The sequence below is a fragment of the Poromitra crassiceps genome (genome assembly GCF_964638095.1).
Source record: "Poromitra crassiceps genome assembly, chromosome: 13".
Lineage (NCBI taxonomy): Eukaryota > Metazoa > Chordata > Actinopteri > Beryciformes > Melamphaidae > Poromitra > Poromitra crassiceps.
The window spans coordinates 22,501-45,886 of NC_139644.1; the positions used below are offsets into that span (position 1 = coordinate 22,501).

A 23,386-nucleotide genomic window follows, 5' to 3' on the forward strand; every position below is an offset into this window, starting at 1 on the left:
ACAATATGATTCCAACGAAAGATTGTGGCGGACGAGTTGACTCCCCCCATACAGTATGTGAAGCGCTTTCAGTACTTATCAATGATTATTCTAAAGGATAATATTGAATTATCGCCCGGCCCGACAACAGAATGAAAACTCACTGTGTCTGTGTCTCCGTTAAGGGCAGCCAAGTCCAGAGGCGTCCGGCCGCGTGTCTCTGCGTGGTCCAGGTCGGCACCACGCTCCAGCAGCAGCTGCACTGCCCCCTTCTGGCCTTTCAGGCAGGCCCAGCTCAGCGCCGTCAGCCCCTCCTGATCCACACAGGTCACAGAGGCGCCTGGGAGCACACACACACACACACACACACAACACAAACGGTGCGGTACAGTTCATACACATCATTCATAGCTGGCTAGCAGAGGAGGTGGTATTTGCAGCATAGGGCTAATGCTAGCTGGCTAGCAGAGGAGGTGGTATTTGCAGCATAGGGCTAATGCTAGCTGGCTAGCAGAGGAGGTGGTATTTGCAGCATAGGGCTAATGCTAGCTGGCTAGCAGAGGAGGTGGTATTTGCAGCATAGGGCTAATGCTAGCTGGCTAGCAGAGGAGGTGGTATTTGCAGCATAGGGCTAATGCTAGCTAATGCTAAGGCTAATGCTAGCTGGTTGACAGAACAGGATCGATCACTTACCGGCAGAGGCCCGAAAGACCGGGCCTGCTGCGATGATGAAGCTTAGGCAAAGTGATGGAGGAGCAATCGGGACAGTATCATATACCGATGATGTCACCAGCAAGAGACGACAGTAACAACTACCGCAAGGCACTCTGGGTATTGTGGTGCGAGGCTAGGAGGCTAGCTAGCTAGAGTTTTCAGTTTTCTCATAACTGTGGTATATCAGTGTGGTATACGCTAAATATACCACAGCTGTGAAACAATCAGATTGCTTGATTTAAGAGAGCCTATCCACCTTATTTTTGAATGCCCCACTGTAAAAAAATAATTGTGCGTACAAGGTCCGGTTTAACGTGACTTATTGTTGCAGCTTGCCATTTCCTAAATGGTATTCTACTTGATTTGAAAAGATGGCCGCCTACACTCAGTCCCTTGTACCCTGGCTGAATTGGACATAACTTGGCCAATAAGTATTTAACATACAAAATAAAACAACCCGTAATATCTTAATTTTATGTAGAATGCAGAGGACATGTAACTGTTTAGTTAAACTTGCATTCCAGGAATATTGTGCTCTAAAGATGACGATAGTGGCTCGAGAGTCGAGACTGTTTCGTCCTGAAACCCACACGCTTTGCGGTGGTGGTTTTAGCGTAACCTATGTGGGATTCGAGGCGTAACCTATGTGGGATTCGAAATAACGCATCCGAGATAGAAAACGTTATGAATATAGCCACGTTATAAACAACAAACTAACGCTGGTGATCCGTATGGAAACGGTGTTACTCGAAATGGTTAAAAGTTCTATCAATTTGGTCATTTAGTGGCGTTTTACTGCCATGTAACATAACTAACTAGCGGCTAACATTAGCCACAGCAGGCGATTACCCATGAATGCACTGCGCTCTTAAAGGGATATTTATCAACGAGATTTTTGCCAAGCTGGACCTGATTAGTGATTTGCTCCGTTCACCCAGACGGGTGTCAAGCTGTCAGCAACAAGGCTGGGAGGATCACACCGGAAGAAGCACCCATCAGCAGATCAGGCAAAAATGGCCGCCAAAAATAAGGTGGATAAAGCCTATTTGACCAGTCATAGCAACTGTACGGGGGCCGAACTTTTATGTAACTTGCCCATTTAGAGTCAAATAGACGATAGAAAAGACGATGTTTTGGGGGTGATTGACAGGTCTCCTGTCCAGTGATGGCGCAGCTTGCCGATTACGGACCAATAGCATTCGGAGATGATTGTGACTTATGTATCGTGATGATATCATATCGTGGGGCCTCTGGTGATTCACACCCCTGCTAGACTCTAGCTTCTTTGTCAGTGTGTGTTTGTGTTCCCCTCTTCATTTAGGCTGTCTGGTCTCACACACTTTGCTGTGAGTGCACACACACACACACACACACACACACACAGACACACACACACACGTAAACAGTACTTATATGCTATGTGTCTATGTGTGTTTGTGTCTATCTTACTCCGGCTCTTATATCAGTTGTATATCTTCATAGCACACAGTTCCATATGTTTCTGTGTTTGAGCATGAGAGGGGTGTGTGTGTGTGTGTGTGTGTGTGTGTGTGTGTGTGTGTGTGTGTGTGTGTGTGTGTGTGTGTGTGTGTGTGTGTGTGTGCGTGCGTATGTACCTCCCCTGTCATGTCCTTGGACTGCTCCTCGACCTGTTGGATGACTTCATAGCGGGTGCAGCGGTAGTAGCCTCCTGTGGATGAGCTGTGCTTCTTCCACTCCTCCAGACAGATCCAGCAGAAGTCGTACTTGCACTGCAGAGAGAGGATGGAAATACATTACATTTTCATTACGTTATCATGGCTAGGCCTGCACGATATGAGGAAAATCTCCGATGTGCGATAACATTGTTCAATATAGCGATGACGATACGACTTGCGATAAATAAACAAATATTAAAGTATGCATATTAGCTATACAGTTCCTATATCTTTCTGCTTTAATAATGCTAACATAGACCCCAAACATAGCCTATACCCACTGAATAAAGAAATGAAATACACACTGACTCTAGCTGAAACTACACACAGCGTGTTTGGGTTTTGGCAGAGGGGCGGAGCGCACTGTTGCAAGGGAAAGGTGTATGCTGGATTTACAACACAAGACAAAATGATCAGATGCTGAGTGGGAATGCATGACGCATGTAAATAAAACAACTTTTGTTATTCATTGCGTTTCAGGCAATCTTTGCGATGTGTTTATTGTGCATGTTCATATTGTGATGACGATGAAAATACGATTAATTGTGCAGCCCTAATCATGGCTCAGCTGTCACAAACTGCACATTTCAAACAGGGTTAGCTCAGCCTATTAACCCACTGGCTCACCAAAGCCCAATGCGTTTACATTTTTAAAATAGCATGAGTGGGGGGGGGGCACGGTGGTACAGTGGTAAGCGCTGTCGTCTCACAGCTCGAAGGTCCTGGGTTCGATTCCCACCTGGGACGCTGTGAACGCTGAAGGAATGCATGCCCGTCCGCATGTCCTCGAGTGCCCACCGCCCGGGTGGGGTCGTCAAAAGGGCCTTTCTGTGTGGAGTTTGCATGTTCTCCCCGTGCCTCCCGGGGGTTTCCTTCATATAGGAACCCCCTTCACCAAAACATGCAATATCCTGGTTGCTGATGTGGTGCCTTCTCTGGTCGTGAAGGGCGCCTGTTCGGAGGGAGGGGAACTCATTGGAATAGCGTGATCCTCCCACGTGCTATGTCCTACCGGTGAAGCTTCCTCTGTCAGGTGAAAAGAAGCAGCTGGCTAACTGCCCATGTCTCGGAGGAAGCATGGAGCCAGTTTCGACTCTCCCCAGATCGACAGAGGGTGGAGCAGCAACCAGGATAAATAAATTAAAAGTAGCACTAATGGGGGATAAAAATGGGATCAAAAGTCGCCAGATCTGTCATGGCGGACCTCCAAGCAGATACCAGACTGACACCAGATTGCTGCATCTGTGGTCTTCGTCTGTCTTTACTTCACTAGAATGCTGTTCTGTTCTGTCAATATCTGCAATTCATGTGCAATACAAAGCTTATTACTGCTGCTACTTCTAATGCACCTTGTACATATTTTGTTAAATTGCTAATTTTTAGATTACCTCACTTGGCTTTTCATACTGTTTATCTCTTTATATCTGTTAATATCGTTGAATGTTTTTTATATCTTGTATATTTCTTCTAATTTATCGTGTCCTATGTACATATCGTCGCTGTCGTTCCAGGACCTCGAATTTCCAAAACAGAAACTTTTCAGGAAGTAAAAAAAACCTGTTTGCTCTTAAAATACTGAACCAAACGTCGTCAAAGTTGGCACATGTCTTAATTATAGTTAGTTTCCCGCTGAATGTGTCATTACTTTATTAATATCTTACCTGGATAAGCTCAAATGATGTTGTTTATATTATCAGTCCGACTTGGAAGCACTTTCTCGCGGCCAGTCAAGCGGGAGAGAGTCGCATACTCATGCACGAGCCCCCAAGCTCCAGGCCGCGGGGGCGTGCGCAGGAGCAACAGCAGCGCCCCTCGCCTCTCATGTCCGAGGCAGGGGCTTTCGCATGGGGTGAGAAATAGTCTGACATAACGTAGCGTTAACGTTACTTTATTCTCGTCAGAAAACACTCCGATTTGCATGTTAAAACAAGTTTGCAGCCTAGGAATAACTGGAAAACATTTGATTATATATTAACATCAGAGGAAGCCAGGATTAGTCAAAACGATATGAGAAATACACAGCGCATCTGCCGTGTGACTTTTCCGGGTTTACTGTCCTGCGTGGGGGGGTACAGACGGAGGTAGGGGACGAATTTCGAGGTTTGACTGACAGATTGAGGGCGAATGGCGTTACGAGATTTACTCACAAGCTCGTTTGAATGCTTTTCCATTGGTTGCATTTGTTAAAAACCACACAGAGACGTGAAGGGTGACCAATGGCATTGATTCATGACAAAAAATTAAAAAGTGAAAAAAGGCACATTTGAGGTCCTGGAACAACAGCGACGATATGTAACTTGTGCACCAACCACACCGAGTCAATTTCCTTGTATGTGCAAACATAAAAATAAAGGAATCTATTGAGGACATTTTCTTCAACCTGCGTCATATCGAAAAGACTCGCAGTGGTTGGCAGCTGGACAGCTTTATATGGGAAGGTGCACGTTAACACGGTTTGCAAGGAGATGTGAAATGGAACTGTAATTTCACTCAAGCAGCAAAAATATTATTAGCAAGTCCTACTGTTGAGAAATTGTTGCATTTAGCCCCGTTTACTACTCTGAAGATATATGAAGAGAGGCTCTGAATACTTGTGACGTTATACTCGGGAAGGGAAGCGAACAAGGGTGATAAAAATGATAGAGAGAGAGAAGGATATCTTTAAGAGTCCCTTCAACCGGGACCCAGAACTCCAAACCTACTTATCTCGGTGTCAAACCTCTTCGCATCCATTATAACCGACAAGGTTTAACAGGGGACATGGCCGGCTGTCTGAACTTGGCTGTCTTCTTCATAGCCTGCTGACACTTAGAAGGGCACTCAAGATGGCGTTGTTGGATCGGCGCCCTCCCATGGCCGCATTGTAGAACAACAGAACACTAAGCACGCTCAATCCACATGAAGTGATTTGTCTCCCCGTGCCGTCAACACAACACCAATGCATCGATAATCGTAATCGAATCGAATCGTAGCCCTCTGAATCGTAATGGAATCGAATCGTGAGGCCAGTGAAGATTCACAGCCCTACCGAAAAGACAAAGACATGTCCCTTGGCAACAGTGAGTCCTGTGTTTCCAAGCAACAGGGGTAGAGTCATTTTCTTGGCAGGTAATAACGGGTCAAGAGGCTGCGCCCCTGCACGGCATTTCAGTTTGTGAACGCTCCTCTGGTCCTCACAAACTCATCTGTTATCTGGCCTCCTTAACCAGGACGGCAGTGCGGCTGTCATGGAGACAAAAGTAGCCTACACACAACGCTGTGTTTCGAGCCTGGCGTGCCCTCCAGTGACAGAGACGCAGTCAGGCAACACGACTCAATGTATCACACACTCTCATTTAGCTTTTTTACATCAAAATTAGGGCTGGGTTAAAAAAAAATCGATATATCGATATTGAATCGATATTCATGTGAAGGAACAAGTATCGATACATAAATCCCAGTATCGATATTTTACAAAAAAAAAGAAGGCTGTGTGTGGTAGTTAAAACATAGTTTCAAGTTGACGTTTATTTATTTTTGTAGTTGAAACAAAAACATAAATACTGTAGGCTACATGTGCATTGTGCATGCACCATGAGCCAGATGTACAGACCTCAAATCTGTTTGCACTATAATGTTTGTGAACTGGAAATGTTCATGAGCTGTATTTTATTTTATTTTATTTTATTTACAAAGCATTTATACTTTATGAAACACTGTTTACAACATGCTGCTGTTCAATGATTCTGTTGTATAGTGGAAATCTAAATTTGTTTGGCTTCTCACAGAAGACTGTAAAGAAAGAGACAGAAGACATGTTTAAATAAAAAAGAATTACATGATGTAACTGCTTGCTTTATGGTCAATTCTTAATGTAAATATTAATATTTTGTAATAATGCACCAGGTTAGAGGGTTCCTTGTACAATTTACAGCATTAGTTCTTTGAGAATCTCTTCCATTATCAAAGCAAAACTGGTATTGTAACTAAAATATCGATATCGAATCGTATCGTATCGGGAATCGTATCGACTTGGGACCTTGTGTATCGGAATCGTATCGGGAAGTCAGTGGCGATACCCAGCCCTAATCAAAATGAAAGCTTATACACTTTTCTTCCCACACAGGTATCATCAAATCATAGGACAGGAGCTCCCGTCCCTTACTGAGATCTACTCCAACAGACTCAAGAAAAAGGGACAAAATATTCTCAGGGACCCTTCTCACCCTGCCAATTATCTTTTTAATTTTCTTCCTTCTTTTAAAAGGTTGAGAAGTATCAAAAGCAGAACAGCTAGGTTTTGTAACAGCACCTACCCCGAGGCTGTCCGTGCTCTCAACTCTTAATGTGCTGCAGGCTCTATTCAAGTCTGACACAGACAGATATTCTGTGTGACAGCACTTCATTGCCAGACCCATGGGGTCGGCCTACAGAAGGCTTTGTCGGTCGGTCGGTCGGTCGGTCGCTCTTTTCCTCCCTGGAGGTACACAGGGGGACCGTGCAAGAGTCATCCAGGCTGGGATGCACTATTGGCGGATAGATTTAGCGGGATGAGAGCCTCCTTTTATGGAGCTTTTTTCCATTTTTCGTGTGGTGCTCCCGTCATGGCGCAGAGGTATGCCCGGCCTCGGTGGCCCCCTCCCGGGTTGGGAGGGGGGGTCGACCTACCCCCCCCCCACCCAATTTCTTTGCCAGACCCAGGGGGTCGGCCTACAGGAGGCTTTGTCTGTCGGTCGGTCGGTCGGTCTGTCGGTCTGTGTAGCTGACGCTGATTTGTCGCCTCCTGCTGGTGAAATTTATAGAATGAACCTACGTCCATTTTATTTAAACTAACGTGAATCTTTACAGTAAACTGTTGCTGGTACACTCTTGCTTGTAAAATCATATACTACAGCATAACAGAGGGTAAAATAATGTATTTGAACAGTCTGTCTCATTGTTTTCCACGTAAGGAAGTGTACTGTAGCTGCTGTCAATGTGACCAGTGTTTACATGTTGCCATGACAACACCGGAAGTCAACTTCCGCGATTTTCTTGGAATCGTCAAGTAGTATATTTTATGCACCTATAATACGTCCTTGTTTACTAGAATTGCTGGTACTTGAGAGTTAAGCTCTTTAGTATGTTGTTTTTGTTATTTTCTTTGATAAACAAGTTTAATGACAGTAACGTGACCTCATAACCCGGAAGTTAAAAGGGAGATCAGAAAAACGAGAGAAATGGCGGATCAAACAGCGTGTTTTATGTCCCGTCAATTTAATGAGATTCTACTGCTGGTTACCAGGCGAACACGGTAATATTTCACTAGTTACCTTACAGAATAATTGTTTGTTATTGTATGAGCTTTGTGTTTATACCTGGTTGGGTTTATAAGGAAAGGTGGAAACAAGAAACACAGAGTAATGTTTATTGTTAGGCTTCGTGCTTGAAACTAGCATTGTGTTGAAACTGTTTTTGTTTGTCTTTTAGTTTTCACGGTGTTACCACACATGATTGAGCAATGTTCATGACATCATCAAACCTCAATTAAAGAACAAATGTTACATGTGGACATCAGTATGAATCGTGGACTCATTAATAACCAGGGGTAGCTACAGTCTGTCCCTCTTTTCCTCCCCAGCCATTCAGGAACACTTCAGATTTCAACCACCAGGGGCAACAGAGCAGGTCTGGACTTGCTACCATTTGAACCAGCAGTGAATGGGGACACACTAACAAACATTGAATTACCTTTCATTCAAATGGTTTAAACATGTGCCGTGTAACTGTACAGGATCTGTACTTGTTGTAATTGTGGTGCCTAGTTTGGTTCATAATTGGCCATTAGATCATATTAGATCATACTTATTTATTTATGGAATAGTTAAAAGAAAGACATGTTTAAATGTGGTCATTAACACCAGTATTGTTGTATTGTAATAATATGCCATAAAGGTTTATTGAAATGTTGGGGAGAGCAGGAAAAGAATGGTATGGTTTACACATAGCAAAATTACACTTAAGGTGCGTTCACACGGAGATATTTATTTTTCGCTCTGTCGCTCAAGTCAACCCTTTGGAATCGCTCTGTCGCTCTGTTTAAATCGCTCATCAACAGGCACACGAAATGACGGGGCTATAACGTTACGCAATGTCATGATATTTGTCCACTACGAGCCACCGTCATTGTTTACAAGCTAAAGCCTATCAGCGTGCTCCTAATGCGAGCTCCATACCGGTAGGACAGACTTCACTTCATGTCAGCTGTCAGGCTGTCAATGTGGTTTGTTGCCACACAATAAACCAGCGGTTTGTTCCACGCCAGTGTGATCCTTGACTCGCTCTCACACGGCAGCCAATCAGCGTTGAACAGCGAGCGACTGATGCCAGCGTATTTTCGCTCGAGTTGGGATATTTCATCTCGAGCGACGAGCGAATTTTCTCCCTATCGCTCTGTCTCTGCCGCTCGGACGCCCAGCGATTTTTCTCCCAGGCGAATATACGCTCAATCGCTCGTTTGCATTGACTTTGTATGTAAACTCGACGCCAGCGAAAAACTTTAATAGGTCGGTGTGAACGCACCTTTACAGCACGGTGCAGATGTTTTGAAATTTTATATAGGTAAGACAATGACCTCCCGAGGACGAGACAGTCTTCAGATTGCATTAGCAACAGAAAGTGTGTGAAACCTCTGGTCTGCCTTACCTTAGCACACTGCATATGGTTGCAGCCCTCGTTCTTCTGTATGGGGGACTTGCAGTTGGCACAGGCCTTGGAGTTGGTGAGCATCCACAAGCAGTTAGCCGCGTCCTCGTAGGCCTCGCTCACACCAGCCACTTCACAGGGAGGGCAGGCAAACACAATCAATAAAGGCATAATGAGGTGGAATAACCACAGCTCTTAAACAGACCACTGCATTGAGTGGGACTAATGTGGATTGCTTCTATCTTTTGCTAACACCTCCCAAGATGCTCATGCACCAACAGCCAACAGATGCAAACACACTTTACACACAGTACTTGGCTGCAGTGGCGCAGTATTGAAACCGTGGAAAAACTGAAGAATTTTTTGCAGTATTAAATTATTAACCTATCGTCATTAATATAATATTTTATTCCTACTAATAAAACGAATGGTTTATTTTTATTTTTATTGTATTTTGGCAAAAAAAAAAAAAATCATCCACCCTCCTCCCCCTTCGATTTTCATGAAATGGTTCAGTCCTGCCTCAAGTCCACCCCCAAACCACGCAGAACTGCCGGCTTCTATCAGAAATGCGTAGTGAGTGAGATCATGGCAGCATCATCATGTCTAAATAAGGCAAGAGAGCCAATTAAACAAATGAAATGGTCAAAGTTGTCACAATCAGAATGATTAGAACAGCTGTTTAGATAATCACATTTCTACAAAACCATGGAGTGCTATACCTTATTCTGTTTATAAGAAGGAGGGCTTTCCACTTTACAAGTAAGCAGAAATATATGAAAGCCTGAAAACGAAAAATAAGTAGTACCGTAATTCAATTAGTTACAAACCAGTTTGCAATCTCTTTGGATCTGACATGACATCTCTGTTCTCCATCTACTCTCCAAAAATGTCCTGTGCTCCATAAGAGTAATCAACATTATGGATATGAATGAATTTGATTGTGATATTAAAGATAATGTATGTTAAATCTAATATGATGCTGTGATATTGTCCAAATCTCAAGTAATTTTTTCCTGTGATGGCTATACTATACTAGTCCTACATAATCATTTCCTACTCAGTGGACTTACAGGGTCTGAGAGTTTATAGTGATACTCTTGTCTTGTCCTAACCATAGAACTGTCCTAGTGAATGTTATTCAACTTTTGTATATCCTACTGGAAATTAAGCTGTTAGTCCATAGTGAAATAGGCTGTTACTTAACAGACATTTCTGAGTGTTTACATTTTGCTCCTCTTCTAACCAATATTTAATCAATGGAGGGATTTTTTTTTTTTTTGCAAGCCATTCATACTAAATCAGTTGTCCCTGGCCTACAACAGTCTATAATAACAGACTCCTGTTGGACTCCATATGTGTATCAATATTCTTTCTAAGTCATTAGTTTACTGATAGTATTTCTTTGTTCACTCTGGGGTATTCAGAGCAAAGAGGGAGAGAGAGACAGAGATTATTCAACAGGGCAAGGAGAGTTGGCAGAGATGATATGGAGGTGAGTGAGAAAGGGCAAATAATGACATTAAAATAGTCTAATCTGAATATTAATTTAAAATGAGATATTCCTCCAAATCGGGCTTCAAATGCCAAAAGGTTTCCGCCATCGGTGGGCCCGGTATGGTATCCTTTCATGGGGCCCAAAATCCCTGACCGCGCCCCTGCTTGGCTATTATCAAAGCACCTCTGATGTGCCCTTTGAAATGCCAAGATAAAACAGAATCTGGGGAAATCGAAGGGGAGGATGGTTCCAAAACAAAATAATTGCTTTTATCTCTGTCATATCAACGTGGCACTTTGGACCGAATTGGGGGCCATCTCCAATCATACATTAGATTGCCCGCAGTCCAATTGCTGCTTCTAAACATTGCATAATATCAACATGTGTGTGTTAATTTAAATGAATCATTTATTATCAACGTGCTGGATTTTAATTGGCTCAGCCGCTAAACTGTCTGTAATTACGGACTGACTGTTAAGAGTGCCAGGCAATTTAGCCTCAAATCAATCACTTTATACGCAGCCCAGAAAATCATGAACAAGTTGCCTCCAGATAGCTTAATATGACTGCATGACTGTCTTAATGATATGACTGGCAAAGGCAATGAGTTACTTTAATGGAACCACTTGCCGCTTTTGAACCTGCTATCTATCTATCCAAAATCAGGATATAGTGTGAAAAACAACAATGTTTACAAATGTTTGTATGCCTGCATCCACACGAACAGTCGCATCAAGCGCCTTAAAGGGATAGTTTGGTTTGTTTGAAGTGGGGTCCTATCAGCTAGTTCGATACACTAACTTAATTAGGTACAGTGTTCTGGAGGCTGGGCGCATTGTGGAACGAGACCGCGCACTCAGCGCAGCAGCCAAACCACTGCCAAACCAGCCTTTTCTCTGTAAGTACGGGGGGTCAACAACTAAAACGTAATTTAGCCACCTAAAACACCTAAAACAACGCCCACCTAAACAAATCGATATCTGTGTACATGCACGCTCTATTTTGACAATTTTCAGCGCTTTACTTTTCCGCAAAACAGCAGTTTCATTCGGCACTGCTTTTTCTCCCAACCGTACAACTACCGTATTCCTCCGCTAAAAGCCAGCACAGAGCACAGAGCCGCGGTTTACAAAACAGGAAGGCTTAGAAGAGAGATAAAACACTGACTTACTTTAGAGACAACAAGTCACTTGGCCTCTCTGGTCTGGGACGTTTTCCACAATTTATCCTGGGAATGGTGAAAAAGGTCTGCAGCCAGGGCACCCAGGCATTTAGGCAGCAGGCGCATGTTCTCTCTTTCTGCCTGTTCACTCTCTGCAAAAGTTCCTCTTCATATTCTCTCTGGTTCATAATTGTATCCTCTTGTCACCAAGGTGAATGGCATATCATTCTCGCTATCAAAATCACTCATATTTTCGTTTGTGTATTCTATTTGTTGTGTCTTCACTAACAAACGGAGAGAAATAAAATACCCCCAAATAACTGCGGAGTAATCCAGTGCTGTGGCTCTGTGCAGGCTTTTAGCAGAGGAATACGGTAGTGATACGTTTGGGAGAAAAAGCAGTGCCGAATGAAATGACTGATTGGCGGAAAAGTAAAGCGCGGAAAATTCTCAAAATAGAGCGTACATGTACACAGATATCGATTTGTTTAGGTGGGCGACTGGGCGTTGTTTGAGGTGGCTAAATTACGTTTTAGTTGTTGACCCCCAGTACTGAGAGAGAAAAAACTGGTGAGGCTGCTGCTCTGGTTGCCGGATCTCGTTAGACGCTGCGCCTCGCTTCAAGACCACTGTACCTAATTAAGTTAGTGTATCTCACTAGCTGATAGGACCCCACTTCAAACAAACCAAACTATCCCTTTAAGGAGCCATACCAGCTGGCGGGGGGCGGAGTTTCTGATGGGGCGGAGTTTCTGATCAACAGCTAGACAAGCCACATCCATTACTCACATTCCTCAGGTCTCATCTCAGTGACTTTCTGGAGCCACATCTTCCAGGTGTCACAGTCACAGGGCTCATGGGCTTCTCCTTGACACTCCCTGGAACACACACACACACACACACACACACACACACACACAGCTAAACACACAGGTGATGCAGACAGACAACTGAAAAGACAGAGCCAGCTGCGACAGACGGACCACGTTTCGACAGGTAGATAAAAGGCAAATAGCCTTCTCTGTGAAAGAACTTGCTACTTGATCACCTGAAATCTGTTACAGGCTCACCAAATCCTGGCGAATTCAGCAACAAACGTGTACTCACTCACGTCGTTTACCTCTATGTATGGGTCTGTGTGTGTGTGTGTGCGTACCTGCATGTGTTTGTGTGCATGTGCGTATGGGTGTCTACGCATATATATTCTTATCTTATGGTATTTTCTGATACCCAGGTTTTATTTTCTCAAGTTTGCCTTTTAACCTCCCTTGTGTTATTGTACCTTGCCGTTTTCACATTTTATTTTCACGCTAGATGACCGAGGGGACAGGTGCTGCAAACTAGCAGCTGCTATAAGAGACAGTCCGCATGTCTGGGAACGCCCACAAAATGTTAAACGGCTGGCGCACGAGTGGGGTAAAACCGCCCATATATCTCATGGGCTGACTCACCAAAAGACGGTGCTGCGGCTCTAAACTACAGGTTTGGGGGTTCTAGAGCAGAACACAAGACGTCTGCTCAGATGTGCGTTTACGGCGGTGGTTAAATCCCTGATTGTGTCTGCCTGGGCTGGGCTATCAGCTAAATTCTAACTTTGCTGAATGGATAGAACGGGGGAATTTACCCCACCCTGACCCCGCCCCCAGGCTAACCCAGCGTCTATTGTGGGCGTTCCTAGAGCCTGTATGGGCGTTCCCAGACATGCGGACTGTCTCTATAAGCATTATACAAGCATCGGATAACTGTTCTTTTGCCTTTGGACATTTGTTCGCTGTTATTTGCTCATCAGTCTATGTATTCTGGATCTGTCCTTTCGAAATAAACCTCAAATAAAATAAAATAAATAGGTGGACAGACACACACACAGACAGGCAGGCAGACAGATGAGATAGGATGAGACAGACACCCAAAAAGACCCAGAGACGCGTTTTGCTTCCTCCACCGGTCTGTCTCCAGACTACATATGAAGATGAGGCGAACAGTGAGCACACAAATGGCATGGTGCTGTCAGAGACGCTGTCAGAACCAGAACCCTCATCCATTGGTGATATCTGCCTTTCAACCAAATGCCTCCCCCTATCCGCCTACTGCCGGCTGTCAGGGGAACTCTGAAAGAGGGGCGTGTCGTGTGTTACATCCAGTTACATTAGCGGACGTCATGTCAAGTGAACTCCTGAGTGAACCTGACAAGTAGGGATGTTCATCAATAATCGAAAATCGATAATTGATCGTTAACACCTTGATTGCCAGCGACGAGTGTAGTCGTCAAACACAATCCAGCTGTTCACTGCCAGCGACGAGTTGACTCGTCAAAAAAATCGATTTTTTTTTTTTGACGGTGGGATGTGCATCGAACCCTTTTACATCTCTTATATAGGTATTGGACGTGTACAACGTGTACAACCCATTCCACCGACCCACTAAGTGGTGACAGTGCTTTCCTGACTAGAGGAAGGCAAGCAAAAAGCAGTGTGACTGAAGCCATTCTCATGAAGGTGGATTGGCGAAGGCGCTTTCATTTCGCGCTGATTGCTGGCGGTGCGGGATTGCAGATTTGCATAGTGGATTGCGGGTGGGACACACTTTGAAACACGCAGCATAAATATGACCAGAATCGCAAAAGCTTCATCAAAGCCCTCAACCAAAACTCCAAGGAGCGAGTCTAACCAGACTTCCTCAAAGAGCGGCCGCACAGACAGGCTCACACCCGCACAGCAGCAGCAAAGCAAACTGGTGACAAGCGGGGACTGCCCCCTAGTCCGACACCAAATTGGAAACAAATCCCATTCTAAAAGGCTTTTAGAATGGGATTTTCAACCCATTCTTTTTTGTTTCTTTTTCGCTATAATTTAGAGTAATTTAATTTCTATTCAGAAATTTATTTGAGAGGTCGAGAGTATGAGAAAGTGCATTTGCAAAGGTAGGAAAGTGCTTGTGACATGGCGCTGCAGCCAAAAAGAACGCCCACAGGAGGGAGGAGTTGAGCAGAGGGAAGTTTACTGCTGTTATGGAGGAAATTACTGTTCAAAACTATTGTTTAGGTCTTACTGATGCCAAAAATGAATGGTTAAAGTGACAGTTCTATCGAATTTCACAAAAAGCCGTTTATCTCTGAATATTTTTTCTGACGCTAAAACCATGCTGTATTCAACTGCTAATGCTTACATAACTACTAACTCTACAAACTAACTCTTTTAGACAGAGAAAGTACACATTCTATTAGTACTTTTGAGATATTGTATGTTCACAAACTCCAAGCAGAAAATAATCCTCGGCTCTTGTAAAATGAGCCACAATCCTCAAAAAACGGCTTGGCAGAAGCTACCTACAGCAAGAAAAAAACGGCTGGCAGTCAATGTGTTAAGGAATTGATTCGATCATGTGGAATTTTTATCGATTTTAAATGTTTTTTTTAATCAAATCAAATAGGCCTAAATGTGCTCAAACGACAGTATAAGATTTCACTACGTGGTCGCAACCAGGTGAGGGCGCAATGGGACTATGAGACAACTTAACAGAGCACCTCTGGGTGGGGCTATGGGCGTGGTCTCACTGGGCTTGCTGGTGAGAACATCACCAGCACATTGTCAGCTCTCAGCCAGACGAGCGAAGCGAAGTTTTGTTTGGGACCATTTCGAGTTAAAAGACGACATTGTTCATTGCAAGAACTGTGATGGCGTTTATAAGTACAACACGGCTAGACGCCAATGATTCACCACTTGAACAGCGTAGATCCGAGCCTGGTTAACGAGGAAGGCGCCTCATCCGGCATGCAGAAAAGATCACCCGTCTGGAACCTTATCAAGACCAGATCAATGTGATTGAGCCGGGGCACGGTGGCTCAGTGGTAGAGCTGTCGCCTCACAGTCAGAAGGTCCTGAGTTCGATTCTCGCCTGGGACACTGTGGGCGCTGTGGTTGTGTTCCCCCCCATATCTTCAGTGCCTACTGCCCAGGTGGGGTATCTCGTCGTAAGGGCCTTTTTCTCTGTGTGGAGTTTGCATGTTCTCCCCGTGCTCCCCCAGGGGGTTCCTCCGTATATAACCCCCCCACTAAAAACATGCAAAAGATCAGATCGTCATCGTCATCCGACCAACAACATCCGAAGTTGGTCCCCGGGCGCTGTACGAGAAAGCGACCACTGCTCTTGGCCTGCCCCTCGGAGGAAAGGACATGCCTGGATGGGTTAAATGCAGAGGACACTTTTCACCGGCCACCGTCAGCATGAGTGTGTTGTGGCCGCATGCATGTATTGTGGTGTTCGTGTGACAATAAAAGACGGGCTTGTCCCGTTACGAGAGTTTTTTTTTTAACAAATCTAAGCTAAGACAAACATTAGCATGGTCAGCTAAGCTATCTAGGTGGCCAGTAAGACAAATAACAACATTTGGTCAATATACGATTGTTTATACTAGAGAAAACAAATCATGGATGGAAAAGTGATGTGAGAACGTAGTTACAGTATTTGTGTGAGTGAGGGTAAGTGTGTGTGTGTTATAGTGTGAGTGTAAGTGTGTGTGTGTGTGTTATAGTGTGTGTGTGTGTGTGTGTGTGTGTGTGTGTGTGTGTGTGTGTGTGTGTGTGTGTGTGTGTTATAGTGAGTGTAAGTGTGTGTGTGTGAGTTATAGTGTGAGTGAGTGTAAGTGTGAGTGAGTGTAAGTGTGTGTGTGTGTGTGTGTGTGTGTGTGTGTGTGTGTGTGTGTGTGTGTGTGTGTGTGTGTGTGTGTGTGTGTGTGTGTTATAGTGTGAGTGAGTGTAAATGGCTCTAAGCATCCTTTTAAAACAAGCTCTCCCTTTAATGGAACAAATGTTGCATGTATATATATATATATATATATATATATATATATATATATATATATATGTATGTAGTTGGTTTTTGGTCTAGGTAAAGTCATCTGGCCACCATCTGGTAGAGTGTGTGAGAATCCCTGAACTATAAATTGTTATTGAAAATAAATGTGGGAGTTTGATTTTGAATAACTGTGAAAAGATATGAGTAGGCTGTGGTTGTGTAGTGGTTGCTTACCATCTAATTTCTCTTCAGGCTCTTGAGACATGCTGGCAGATACGTCCCTGGAAAAAACAGGTACTCCCTATTAAGCTCCAAAACATTTCTGGGAGGAAGCTGTGTAAGCTGTGTCCAGGCTACATCTGGAAGCTGTGTCCAGGCTACATCTGGAAGCTGTGTCCAGGCTACATCTATTTTACTAGATATTTCAGGCCAACTAAAAACTACATTTATAAAAACACACAGCATCATGCAGTCATGTCCCACACATCATGTGATCCCATAGATGTCCCCATCTTACTTTAAATTTAAACAATATACTGTATATATATTTCTTTTTTACGACTATTCATTCAAACACATTGAGGGTTGCAGGGTGCGCACCCTGTGTCGAAACGTTGGTTCAATAAAAAAAAAGTCTATCCACCTTATTTTTGAATGCCCCGCTGTACAAATAATTGTGGGTACAAGTTCCGGTTTAACGTGACTTATTTTTGCAGCTTGCCATTTCCCAAAACGGTATTCTACTTGATTTGAAAAGATGGCCGCCTATACTCCCTTGTACCCTGGCTGAATTGAACATAACTTGGCCAATAAGTATGTAACATACCAAATAAAACAAACAGTAATGTCTTTATTTGATCTAGAATGCAGAGGACATGTAACTGTTTCGTTAAACTCGCGTTCCAGGAATATTGTATTTATTGCACTGCTCTAAAATAACGTTAGTGGCGCGCGAGTCGCGACTCAAGAGAGCCTGTTCGTCCTGGAAGCCACTCGCTTTGCGCCAGAACACAATCGATTTGGGGGTGGAACATGCCAGGATTGGCCAACACCAACGTCAGTGCCCAGAACTGTCAAATAAAATCATCGACAGAGACGCTATGGCCCGCCTTCCAGTATTTTCAGAGTATCAGAGTTAGATAGAGAATGTGACGAATATAGCCCCGTTATGGTTATAAACAACAAACTAACGCTGGTGATCCGTATGGAAACAGTGTTACTCGAAATGGTTAAAAGTTATATCAATTTGGTCATTCAGTGGCGTTTTACTGCCATGTAACATAGCTGCTAGCCGCTAACATTAGCCACAGCAGGCGATTACACACATGATGCACTGCGCTCTTTAAAGGGATATTTATCGACGAGATGTTTGCCAAGCTGGACCTGTGATTTGCTCCGTTCGAGTTTCAACCGTTGGTCTTCGTCAGCCTGATGAAGACCAACGGTTGAAACGCGTTGCGTTTTTGTGTTTGCCCGTATAAAATTGAAGATGTATTCTGGTTTGTAACTCTTTGCAGTACGCAGATACAATTACTTCTCATTCAATTATATATTCTTTTCAAACTCCAAGTAGCTCCTTTTTTCGCCTTGTATTCTATTTTGCCTGCTGAGCTGCTTTGGTCCACATTTTTTGTGCTTTCCTAGAAGATGAATGAGGAAATACTCTTCCGGAACCGAGGTGTCACGTGACTGTTGAGCTCTATAAGAGGAAACTGTGAAAGCGTGTGAGCAGAGGTGACTTACTGATCTGTGGTGACATGTTCCTGGGAGCCGCCGGCCAGCGGTTTCAACAGACTGTTGGGTTGAACACGATCTCCCAGGCAGAGAATGTCGTTATTCACACTGGAGACGTAGGCAGGAGTCTGGAGATGGTGGTTATTCACACTGGAGACGGAGGCAGGAGTCTGGAGATGGTGGTTATTCACACTGGAGACGGAGGCAGGAGTCTGGAGCGTCGAGTACGACTGCTCAAACGCCACAGGCCACTGACCTGCCTGGGGAGAAAAGCTCCTGTCAGCCAGGACAGAAGGATGACGGGGTGTCTGGGAGCTGGGAGCTTGTGTGGGAGGAGCCCTTGTGCCATTCTCCTGCTCCTGAGGTTGTGGCGTGGCGGCGGGCTCATAGATGAAGGTGGGGTTTGGAGAGCATTCTGAGGCCCACAGACTGCCTTCTGCTGAGGCTAAGGCGGTTCGAGGGCCGCCTTCGGATGACAGGACACCCAAAGGATTGCTGCTGGTCCTGGGGAAGATTGGGATTCAGAATGACTGTCGTTTCGGCTCCGGACACCTGAAACAAAGACCAGGATCTAGTTTAACATGCATAGCTTTCAAAATGTGTCCTTGTCGCTATGGTGATTTTGATTAAAAAAAAAGTTTAATTAAATTTCTATTCAATTTAAAATGTCAAATAGGTTACAGTTTGTATGAAATATTCCTAAGCAGGAAATTTGATAAGCTCATCCCATAGTTTGATGGTCCATGATTTTCTCCTGGACTTCAAACTGGAGACAAAAATGCTAATGTATATTCAGGGTTCTTGCACCATTTGCAAAGTCAAATTGAAGGTCGTCTCACCTGCTGTGCGGCAGGGCGGCTGCTTGAAAACCCACAGATCCGGATTGAGATCCTGATCCTGTTCCTCCAGCAGCCACTTCATGCTCAGGATGTGTTCCTCCCCCTCTCACCATCTTCTGATGGGCTTCTGGTTAATGACAGAAACAGAGAGATGTCACAACTAAAAAAGACCTTACTAAATTGATAAAACACACACACATTAGGGCTGTCCTGAATACCATATTTAGAGCTTCAGCTGCTACTTCATCATGTTATAAACCAGGGGTCAGCAACCTCAGGTGCCACCTCTGGCACGCGAAGGGTTAACCAGTGGCAAGGCAGCACGCAGTAGCAATAAGTGCGCATAGTGCGCAATTGAGATTTTTTGTAGAAATGTTAAAGTGCCCTGTCAAATTACCTACTTCACAGCCATTTGCAATTGTGCGGCATGTTATTTAGGATATTTACGGTAGTGACCCACTCTCTGCCTCTGATTGGTTGCTTTCCATGGCAGCAGCAGAGTAATCTAGTAAAACGCCAGTCTTACTAGATTACTATGTTTGAATTTGACAGTTCCGCCCATTTTCCCAGTTAGAAAATAATAAATACTTTCTCGCAGACCTTTTTATGTATTTGGTGTAGTCTGAAGTATGTCAAATAGCAATATGAGGCCCAGTCTCATTCTTTGAAAACCCCTGGTTTAGACTAAACACAGCTAATAGTGATGGGGGTCTGTATGCTGGATTACTGGTTTAAATTTTATTATACTTTTTGAAATCAGTGTTTTAAGGCTAATTTGTACTAACTTTTTAAAGAATTCTGCACCCTTAAAAAAACTCTTTAGGTCAAGTCAATGTCAAAAAAAGTAATTCTGAGCGTCATTTTGATTCATGTACCGTAAATTCCGGACTATAAGCCGCGGCTTTTTTCCCGTTTTTTGGCCCCTGCGGCTTATATAACGGTGCGTCTTATCTATGGATTTTTTCAGAAAAAAAAAAAAAATACAAATAAAATCTCTCTTTTTTAGCACTCTTTCTAACTATAAATCCACTTCTGTTTTAATTTCCTCTCTTGCCCTCTTTTCACCACACCGCGGACACTGTGTGCACTGTAAAAATGAACAACGGTGGTGTTGTGTTATGTTGTTTTGTTGAAATGTTACGGTAATACGGTAAATGGGAGCTTCCTCAAACAGCCATCTCTTTCCCGACAATCCCCTCTGTGCGTGACCACTTACATATGGTAATTACGGTAAGCAAACGGCCACTCGGCCATCAACTCCCTCCCCCGACTACCAGGAGAAAATCACAAACTTCGGCGAATTCACACAAAGGAAGATCAAGGAATATTCCATCGAACCGGAGCAGATCATAAATATGGATGAAGTGCCTTTGACGTTCGACCTGCCACTCACTCGGACTGTTAACAAGAAGCGCCCTGGAGGATTCTTTCACCAAAAAAAAGCTTTGCTCGTTCTCGACAGCATGAGAACGAGCAGTAGAAGCAACACTCTCACTTACCATGGGGAAGGTACGCAGAAATTCACACAACGCAGCTTTCAAGTTGAAAGCAGTCAATCTCGCATTAAAAGAGGGAAACAGAGCAGCCGCGCGTAACCTGGGCATCGATGAGTCAATGGTGAGGCGTTGGACGGTGCAGCAGGAGGAACTGTCTCAGCACGGAATATTATAGGAGTGTGAAAACATCCACAATCACCAACGGGTTCCAAAACGCTGGACTGCTGCGGGATGAAGAGGATGACGCCGCCACAGCTGGCGCTGAGGGCCGTCAGAGGCTTCAGAGGCTGTTCGATGCCGACAGTGACGAAGAGGAGTTCGTTGGTTTTGAGTGACAATGAAGGAGAGAGGAGAGTGGTTGACGAAGCCACCCTGAACCTGTTCGTTTCCGACACTGAAGATGAGGACTTTGGTGGTTTCAGTACGCAGGAAGAAGAGGAAGACGAGGATTAGTGACTTGACTTCTCTGGTTACAGGTTTGCTGCACATATAGCCTATTGTTGTGTGATTTTGTCTGGGGATTAGTGACCTGACTTTTGTTTTGTTTTGTTGAAATGTTAATAAATGGGAGCTTCCCCAAACAGCCATCTCTTTCCCGACATTCCTCTCTGTGCACGAACCCTTTCATATGGTAATTAAACATCAAAACACCCGCGGCTTATAGACCGGTGCGGCTTATAGAAGAAAAAAATAGTCAATTTTGGTCCCGCGGCTTATAGACCGGTGCGTCTTATAGTCCGGAATTTACGGTAGGCATCACCCGTAGCTCGGCCTCACCTGCCCTATTGGCGCATGTGTGTTGCTCACTAAATGTTATTGCATCAGTGATGTCACAATGCCTCCTTGTGTGTGTGTGCCCAATTATATCACTGATGACATCATCAGTGTGTGTGCCGCCTATGACATCACTGATCAGTCTTGTCAAGTTGTCACAATAGAGAGCCGCAGTAACGAGTCCGGAAATCATCGATGCTAACAGTCCTGGTTCTTCACTGTTTTCGCCTATGGGAGTTTTGAATGGGTTTTTGGCGCGATGCTTCTAATAATCTCTCTGGGCAACGCTGGCTTAATCAAACGCGAACCAGTGTTTAGTAATATCATCTTCACACACGAGGACCACTTTTATGAGTTTTGAAGCTTTTACGTGCCGTTAAAAGGGCGGCTAGCTAGCAAACGGCTAAATGAGACTACACTCTTGAGTCGATGGGGATATATACGTCAATAACGTCACCACTTCAAAGGACGAACACGGAAATTCTCTTTCCCTCACCTGGTTCAGCCCGGGGTAATCAGTGCACACATCAACAACAGTCCAGGTTGAGTGCTGACGTGACGTGGAAGCCTATGTGACAGTGTGTAGTTCTGGATTAGCTTAGCTCAAGCTTTTTACTTCTAGGGCTCGCATTTACGATACAAAACTCATGAAAGTGGTCCTCATGTGTGAAGATTATCCGACTGAACTCTGGTTCGCGTTTGATTAATCTTGCGTTGCCCAGAGACCGTATTTGAAGCATCGCGGCAAAAACCCATTCAAAAATCCCATAGACAGAAACAGTGAAGAACCAGGAAGTCCGGGACTTCCGCGTTCTGACTACAAAAATACGTCATCCCTGCAGCTCTCTATGCTTCCTTGTGTGTGTGACATCACTGATCAGTCTTGTCACAATGCCTCCTTGTGTGTGTGTGTGTGTGTGTGTGTGTGTGTGTGTGTGTGTGTGTGTGTGTGTGTGTGTGTGTGTGTGTGTGTGTGTGTGCGGCTGTGCGCCCTTATGACATCACTTTTGACATCAACACCGATGATCACATCATTAGCTAATTAGCCTAATTTAAAAATCCGGCTCTGTCAGGTCACCCACACGGGTGCCCTTTACACACCCTGAAGGTTTCAGCCCGATCGCACCTAAAACGGCATAGCTGTGGCCGAACACAGAACTTGAAACAAACAAAGAAACAAACATTGCCCGCATACTCAATTTTATATATAGACCGTTAAAAATAGTAAAACAAAAATAAAGGGAATGAGCACGGGAGGCTGAAAAAATAGAGCATCACTCACGAATATATATGTCACAACAAGCCCCGCCTCTTTCACCTTTTGGCCCCCCGCTGCCTCAAATCTGATCACTACTGACCTACTTACTCTGCAAAAACACGAGGGAGAACTTAATATAAACCATCGGCTTACCCCATTCTCTGTGCTGCTTGTCTTGCTTCAGCTTTGTGTAGTACTTACCCCATTCTCTGTGCTGCTTGTCTTGCTTCAGCTTTGTGTAGTACTTGGCAGCTCTGACCTCCTCGAAGGTGAGCTCAGACCCTTCACACAAAAGGGCCACCTTTGTGTACATGGAGAGGGTCTCAGGGCCTTCATCAGAGCTTTGTGTCTGCATCCCAGAGCGAGAAATGCTGTGGACGAGATGCTTGGTCAAAATAACATGACAGCAAACACCACATCAAATGACATTTTATTTTGGGGGGTCGTTTTTGCTTTATTTGATAGCTGACAGTAGAGATGGGACGATATATCAAAATTCAATATCGCAATACAAAAATGTGACAACACTTATGGTAGGACAGAAAAATGAATTGTGATACCAGGTCCATGTTATTCTGCTGTCGTAATCACAAATGACACCTGACCATCAACATTTCACAAGCTCTCCCTCCACAGTATATTACAGGATTGTCACTTTCTAATGGCATTTTTCTAGAAAGATTTGTGGGTAAGAAATAAACAGAATTCTGCAGTCAGACTTTGTTGACACTGATCTTGTATTTATGACATTGTATCGTGGTTGTATTGAATCATCAAC

General features: G+C 44.2%; 1 protein-coding gene across 1 annotated transcript in view; it reads right to left on the reverse strand.

The window, feature by feature from the left end:
- The window catches only part of LOC310787848 (uncharacterized protein), a gene marked incomplete at its 3' end in the record, with an annotated part of 42,328 nt that extends 19,540 nt beyond the window's left edge, over positions 1-22,788 (reverse strand). Inside the window, exons 1-8 of the mRNA XM_083649311.1 lie at positions 22,762-22,788; positions 19,081-19,207; positions 18,251-18,793; positions 16,742-16,788; positions 12,503-12,591; positions 9,054-9,184; positions 2,310-2,444; positions 144-319 (exon numbers count right to left, since the gene is read on the reverse strand). The remainder of the gene's footprint in view (positions 1-143; positions 320-2,309; positions 2,445-9,053; positions 9,185-12,502; positions 12,592-16,741; positions 16,789-18,250; positions 18,794-19,080; positions 19,208-22,761) is intronic.
- Between the last annotated feature and the right edge of the window lie 598 nt (positions 22,789-23,386).